The sequence below is a fragment of the Hypomesus transpacificus genome, chromosome 10, assembly GCF_021917145.1.
Source record: "Hypomesus transpacificus isolate Combined female chromosome 10, fHypTra1, whole genome shotgun sequence".
Taxonomy (NCBI): domain Eukaryota; kingdom Metazoa; phylum Chordata; class Actinopteri; order Osmeriformes; family Osmeridae; genus Hypomesus; species Hypomesus transpacificus.
Genome location: NC_061069.1, coordinates 189,282 through 197,389, shown reverse-complemented (window position 1 = coordinate 197,389; position 8,108 = coordinate 189,282). Strand labels below are relative to the sequence as shown.

At 43.4% G+C, this 8,108-nt stretch overlaps 1 pseudogene; it reads left to right on the top strand.

The window, feature by feature from the left end:
* The first annotated feature begins 514 nt into the window (after window positions 1–514).
* Window positions 515–2,589, top strand: LOC124472192 (annotated as a pseudogene).
* Window positions 2,590–8,108: the final 5,519 nt, after the last annotated feature.

Here is an 8,108-nt window from a genome sequence, read left to right as displayed (position 1 = left end):
TACAGGAAGGGGAAAAAGAAGGAGCGCAAGTCAGCGGCATATTCCACCACAGTAATGGAAGTCCCCTCTCCTACAAGCACCTCACCATCCTCAGCCATCTGTGATGACTAAGCCGTGAAGACCCCAGATATGGTTAAGAGTTACTGTCCTTACTGTGACAGCAATAGTCACTACCTTAATCAGTGCAGTAACTTCAAGGGGTTAACAAGTGCCAAGAAGACAGCCTGGATCAAGACTAATTACCAGTGTTGGAGATGTGGTCGGAAACACCAGGCTGCCAAGTGCAGGTTAAAGGTCACCTGCCAAACCTGCAAAGGCAAACACTTAACAGCACTCCACAAAATCAACGCCAGACCTCACACGGAAGGTGAGAAACCACCAGTGGTGGCCAAAACTTCAACTGAGACACTGTACTTAGACAGACCATGTCCCAGTAACAGCGTTCTGTTGAAAGTAGTTAAAGTACTCTTGCACCACGGCCCACGCACACTGACCACTTATGCCATAATGGACGATGGACCCGACTTATCTGGGGCATGCGATCAACGCAGAGGGGCTCCGTCCAGTTGAGGACAAAGTGAGGGCCATCAAGGAAGCTCCAAGCCCTAAGAACGTCACAGAGCTCCGCTCATTCCTGGGTATGGTGAATTACTATGGAAAATTCCTGCGGGATCTATCGAAGGTGTTAGCCCCACTGTACCAGCTGTTGTACAATGACACAAAGTGGCAGTGGTGCGCGGAGCAGGAGAAAGCGTTTGCCGAGTTGAAAGAACTCCTTCATTCAGCAAAGCTGCTCGTTCACTATGATCCAGATTAAGACATGGTGCTCGCATGTGATGCCCCGCCCCATATGGAGTGGGGGCAGTCCTTTCACATGTCATGGGAGAAAGCTCAGAGAGACCTGTGGGATTTGTTTCAAGGTCACTGACAGCTGCGGAGAAAGGGTACTCACAGTTGGACAAAGAAGGTCTAGCCATTGTTATTGCAGTAAAGCGGTTCCATCAGTACTTATATGGGCGTATTTGAAAGATCTATACGGACCATAAACCCCTGATGAGCCTGTTCAGTGAGACGCGTGTCATTCCGCCGCTAGCATCAGCAAGGATCCAACGGTGGGCACTCATCCTGTCAGCCTACCAATACGGCATAGTGTACAGAGCAGGGAAGGACAATGCAAACGCTGACGCGTTGAGTCGCCTGCCATTGCCTGAGACACCGGTCTCAACATATGTGCCTCTGGAGAAGTTTTTTTAATTAGAGAAGTTGTCACAGACACCAGTAAAGGCCGCCCAAGTCAAGCAGTGGACAGAGAGAGATCCTGTGCTGTCCAAAGTAAAGACTTACCTGCTACAGGGCTGGCCCGGGGTGATACAGTGAGGAACTGAAACCATATGCCACACGCAAGACTGAACTTTTTTGAATTGTGGAGGAGCTACATGAGACCCATCCGGGGGCATCGCGAATGAAGAGCCTGGCGAGGTCCTATGTTTGGTGGCCAAAGATGGATTTAGACCTGGAGACCAAGGTGAAATCATGCACACAATGTCAGTCTAATCAGCGCATGCCGCCACCAGCCCCTTTGCATCCCTGGGAGTGGCCAGACCACCCCTGGTCTAGACTACATCTGGACTTTGCTGGCCCGTTCATGGGGGAGATGTTTCTCATAATGGTGGATGCCCACTCCAAGTGGATAGAAGCGCACATCATGAGCAACATAACAGCCCCCAGGACCATAGACCAGCTCAGGCAAATATTTGCCATTCATGGGCTGCCGGACGCTGTGGTCACGGATAATGGACCGACGTTCACCAGTGAGCTGTTTGGGGAGTTCATGGAACAGAATGGAATTCGGCATGTTCGTACAGCTCCTTTCCACCCAGCTTCGAATGGATTGGCGGAGCGAGCTGTCCAGACGGTGAAGGAGGGTCTGAAGCGAATGAAAGGTGACACGCTAAGCACCGGGCTTTCCCGTTTTCTGTTTAAATACCGTCTGACGCCACAGACCACTACTGCTCGGGCTCCAGCAGAGTTGATGATGGGGCGTAGGCCTAAGTCAAAATTGGACCTACTGCGTCCAGACATGTGATGGCCACGGTGATGAGGAAGCAGGAAAAGCAGAAGGAGGGACATGATCAACATGCACAGGAGAGACAGCTGGGACCAGGGGACCCTGTCTATGTGAGAAATTTCAGCTGCAACTCTTGTCAGAAATGGCTGCCTGGGGGTATCCTGACGTAGAAAGGTCCCCTCCCCTATGTTGTTGAGCTGTCTGATGGACGGGTGTTCCGCAGGCACCGAGACCATGTCCGCCTACGTCTTGACATCAACCCCGGGGTCATCCGCACCTCCGAGGGCCCCCTGATGGGCCAGCCTGCGGTGGGGGTATCGTCAGAGGAAAGGTCACTCGGGGGAGGGTCGGCGGTCCCTGGGGGGGACGGACAGTTGACTATGGACCCACAGAACCCTCCGGTGGCCCCGTCACCTGAACCACCCGAGACACCTACACCGGCAGTGCCAGCTACAGACCCGGAGACGGTGCGCAGGTCACAGCATGATCGAAAGCCTCCAGACAGACTGATTGTGGGTTGATCACTGTATGGGTTAAATTGAATTAACTGTGCCAGTTGTAAGTGTTTATGCCCAATAGAAATGTTGTTAAAATTAAGGACGTTAACTTAGCTTAATTTGACGAGTTGATTTGTATTTGGGGAATGTTGGAATTTGGTGGGGGAGGAGTGTTGTAATGGTGCTTTTGTTATACCACCAAGGGGGTGAGCTCTAGTATAAATTAACACCGGTTTAGCATTTCCGGGATCCCCCGTATGCACGAGGAAAGTACCTGAGTATACCCTGTATGGCAACCTCGGCTCTTCCATATAAAGCTGCAGCTTGATATCCTTCTTCGTGGTTCGTGTCTTTGGCTAAGTTACCACAAGAAACATTCTAATTTCTGGCGCTTTCAAACAATCCCATGGACATATATAGGTTATGTCTATGAACAATCCCCTCAGTGACGTTTGGCTAGCAACAGCAGCTTGCTCGTAGCAAACTTATTTTGAATCAGCCATTTCCCCCTAAATTAATGTCAAACTTAGTTACGTTTTTGGGGGCATATTTTCAGGTAACAGACAACGTTCGAAGAACGCTCTAGAACGCTCTTACAACGCTCTTAAGAAGCTTAAAAGGGAGTTCTTAATGAGTTGACTAAATGCTTGAAAATATCATTAGAAGGGAAAAACTTAAGGGGACGGACCCACCTGTAAGCGAGCACACCCTACAATTTTCCCAGAAATTGTACCCTCTCTAGTTATTGTTTATTTTTGCGCCCCTAAGGATCAGTCAATATTTGGACTACATAGACAATGTCACTGTCAAAATGTTTGTCTTGGTCACGATTGCGTTGCTTCTATTGGGATTTACGTTCTGTTGCACGTAGGGGCGGTTCTACACGGGGACCTACAAGGACCAGTGCCCCTGTAAAAATGTCCCTGTCCCCCCCTGTGGCCCCCCTGAGCTGACTGAATAAAAATAAAAGTATTTTTCCTGAAGTTTATACGTTTTTCGTCTTCTAGTAGTCATCATGAAATGAGGAAGGGACATTGCAGCCTTTTTTGCCCCCGTAAATAAAAAAGTTAGAGAAACATATCAAGGTATTGAGAGAGCTGGAAGAGGGAGAGCCAGAGCCGTTTGTATGATTTTAATGTAAAGCAAAATTTAAGTATTTAATACTTTAATTCTGATTAAACACTGTGCACTCTGATTAAACACTGTGCCCCCCTTGGCCCACGGTTTAGGAGGTTACAACGTTTTTGTGGCAAAAAAGTGCCTTTAGTCAACGAAGGGTACTCAGTGCTAGCTACGTCACCATGTCAGAACATGTTAGCAACGACGCATGGATACAACGTGCATAGATGTGCTGCACAGCCAGTATGGTGCCGTGGAGTACTAGCAGCCAGTGTTGGGAATTACGCGTTACTTTGTAACTCCACTACTTTTGGCAGTAACTAGTGATGTAACTCATTACTTTTTTCAATTAAATAACGCAGTTACATTACTGAAATTTAAATGGGCTTGTTACTCGTTACTTTTTTCTTGCATGAATTCCCCAATTTCCTGTTTTTAAACTAACTTAAACAAGTTTACAGCGACGCAGTATATGAATGAATCAATCCGCATTTTAGACTATAGCCCACACAATGGTCGACAGTTCGGACCGTGCAAGCTCCCAGGTATGTAGTCAAGACATGCGACCTGTCAACAGTTGAGTAAGTAAGTAAGTAAGACTTTATTTATATAGCACATTTCACACAAAAATTGTAGCTCAAGGTGCTTTACATAAAATCAATAAAAACAATTAAAACAATAATACAAGTGATAAAAGCAATAATTAAAATAGCAACAACAATATAACTAATAAAAGTAGTAAAACCCTTCTGAGATAAAATTACTTAAATGCTTTGGTAAAAAGGTAGGGTTTAAGCTGTCTTTTAAAAATGTCTAGCGTGTTTGCTTCCCTAATATTTATGGTTAATTTGTTCCATAGTTTTGGGGCGTAATTAGCTAAGGCCGAATCAACAATCTTCTTATGACTGCTTATGGTGACCTCTAATAGGCCTGCATTTGATGATCGCAGTGTTCTAGCTGGTGTGTAGTTTATAAGGGAGTTAGCAATGTAGCTAGGTCCTTGTCCGTGTAGAGCTTTGTATGTGATGAAAAGGACCTTAAAGTCCATTCTGAAGGTAACAAGGAGCCAGTGTCAAGTAGCTAGGACAGGACTAATGTGTTCTCTCCTTTTAGTTTCGGTTAATAATCTAGCTGCATAATTTTGAATGAGCTGTAGTCTTTCAGTGGTTTTCTTGGGAAGACCAGTGAAAAGTGCGTTACAGTAGTCCAGCCGGCTGGATATAAAAGCATGAATTTACTTTTCTGCATCACTTTGGTTTGTGAATGGGTGTACCTTTGCTATATTCCTCAGGTGAAAGAAAGCTGTTTTAGTCTGTTTTGGTTGAAATTCAAATCTGAGTCCAGGATTACACCGAGACTCGTCACCTCTGGTTTAAGACAGGGGGTTAAGCCTCCTAGATTCTTAGTAAGCATCTCTCTTTTGGATTTGGGGACACATAGTAGGACTTCGGTTTTGTCTTCATTTAAATAAGAAAGTAATCATTCATCCATTTGTTTATTGCCAATAGGCAGTTGGTAATGGAATTGACGGCTGTTGCATCGTTAGGTTCAGTAGATATATATAGTTGTGTGTCATCCGCATAGCTATGGAAATCTATGTTATGTTGTCTGATTATGTCGCCGAGTGGTAACATATAAAGAGAAAAAAGTAATGGACCTAAGCAGCTTCCTTGAGCAACCCCATAGCAGTTCTCATGTTTCTTGGACCTATGGTCAAAATAACATAAAACTTCCTTACTGTGATATATGATTTTATCCAGTTCAATACACTATCTGTGAACCCAATAAGCTTTTCCAGTCTATTGATTAGGATGTTGTGATCAATGGTATCAAATGCTGCAATGAGATCTAGCAGGATAAGGATAGAGACTTTATTTGCATCAGAGTTTAGTCTGAGGTCGTTAATTATTTTGGTGAGAGCAGTTTCAGTACTGTGATATTTCCTGAAACCTGACTGCAAGACTTACAGGATGTTATTTTCTTCAAGAAAATAATTTAATTGGACTAAAACTATCTTTTCCAGTACTTTACTAATAAATGGAAGGTTTGATATTGGTCTGTAATTTGCAAGTAGACTGTTATCCAATTTGTTTTGTTTTTTATAGGAGCTTTACAACAGCTGTTTTGAAGGCATATGGGAAGACGCCAGTTCTAAGGGATGTGTTTATAATCTCTAGCACTGGACGTGAGACACTATCAAACACTCGCTTAAAAAATGTTGTGGGTATAGGATCAATATCTGAGGTTGTGGAGTTGTATTCGCTGACAATTTCGGAAAGTTCACTAAGTGTGATACAGGTAAATGTGCTCATGGTTATGTTGCAGAATCTACTGATGTCAGTTTCGACCCCACTATTAATAATACTAGCTCTGATTAAAGTTATTTTGTTCTTGAAGAACAAAGCAAGCTCTTCACATTTAACTGCTGAGGATGGGAGTGGGACAGGGACAGTGTTTAACAGCTGGTCAATGGTGGAGAAAAGAACTCTGGAATTTCGGGCATTTTCTGTAATAATGTTGGAGAAATATTCTCTCCTTGCTAGATGGATGGTTTTGTTATAGGTGGTTAGTGTATCTTTGTAGATATTGTAGTGGATAGTGATCTTTGTTTTCCTCCATTTTCTCTCTGCTGCACGGCATTTTCTTTTCGTTTCACTAACATTTTATTTCTCAGCCATGGGGAGGTTCTGCTTGTGCACTTCTTTTTGGTTTTCAGTGGTGCAACAGAGTTTAACACAGATAATAGTGCATCATTGAGGTTCTCTACCATTTCATTCAGAGAGCAATCATGATTAGTTGGCTCATATAGAGCAAATTGTTCAGAAAATTTCATCATAGCTGTATCGTCAAAATTTCTTCTTTGGACTAAGAATCTTTCTGTGGTTTTTGTTAGGATAATTTCCACATTAAAAAGTATATAATGATGGTCTGAGAGGGGTAGATCAGTTATTGAAATATTATTGATATTTAGTCCAGTTGTTATTACTAGATCTAGTGTGTTTCCGTGCCGGTGTGTTGGGTCTGTTATGTGTTGAGTTAGATTGAGACTGTCTAGGAGATTTAAGAGCTCAATAGTTCTTGGGTCTGATTTTTTATTTACTTGGATATTTAAGTCTCTTAAATAAGTTTAAATCTAGTGACACATAGTGATAATAGTTCAGAGAATTCTTATATGAATATTGGCGAGTGCTTGGGTGGCCGATATATAATAACAAAAAGTATTGATTCGGTTTTGAGCAAGATATTCATATGATGTGAATTCACCTAGCTCAGTAATTTTGAACAACTGTTTAGAGGAGAAAATAGCTGCGACTCCTCCACCTTTTTTTGATTTCCTAGAAACTTGGTGAAAGCTGTAATCGGGCGGACACGCTTCTATCAGAGTTGCTGTTGCCGTGTCATTGTTTAGCCAGGTTTCTGTTAGACAGATGCAGTCTAAGTTGTTTTCTTTGACCAGATCATTAACTAGAAAGGTTTTGTTATTTAGTGATCTAACATTTAGAAGGGCCAGTTTGATCTGTGGGGTATTAACAGATAAAACAGGGGTTGATAAATCTGTTGGAAGAATATGGATAGTTCTGTGACTTCTAACACTAGTTTCAAGTTGGTAACCATACATTTTACCATGCCATTTTCTGTTTGTGATGATGACCGGTATGTTTAATGAAATAGCATGGTGGCTGTCCTAGCGTAGCGTTTCTTTGGGAAAGTCTATGTCACTGAGCTGTTCCATCACAAGGGAATTCATCCGGGGGGTGCAGATCTGTGCAGGGCCCATGTCCTTGCAGGAGGCTGTTTGAATGTTCTGTTCTGTTCGATGGGAGGTTGTTTGAGATGCGTCAGTCAGCTTAGACACAACAGGGATTGGGAAAGAGACTTGATTTGTGGTCAGGAGCACGTGACTGATGTTTGCTGTTAGTAGTCTAGATCCTCTACGGTTTGGGTGGAGTCTGTCAGCTTGAAAACGGTCTGCACAGTTCCAGAACACATTGAAATTATCGATAAATCTCAGTTTGTGTGCCAGACAGACAGATGCCAACCATGTGTTGAAAGATAGTAGTCGACTGAAGGCTTCTTTTCCTCTGCGAAAGCATGCAATCGGTCCACTGATGAATACATCTTGATATCTGTTGAGTGTGTTCAGTAGCTGGGTGAAAATATTTTTTAAGTATCTCAGTGCCAGTTTTCTTGTGTAGGATATCAAACGAGCCAGTGTGGATGATAATCTTAGGGTTGTTTGGTTTATTGTTGAGGATTGTTTGTACCTCTGACGACAGTTCCTCGACAGATATGTTGCAAAGACAAATATTTTCCGTTTTCGCCAGTTTACCATGTGCTGTCATGGCATCTCCAATCAAGATAGTGGCCATATGTGGTGTTGTGTTTGCATTTCTAAGGTTGCCTTATCAGTAGCTGCAGAGCCA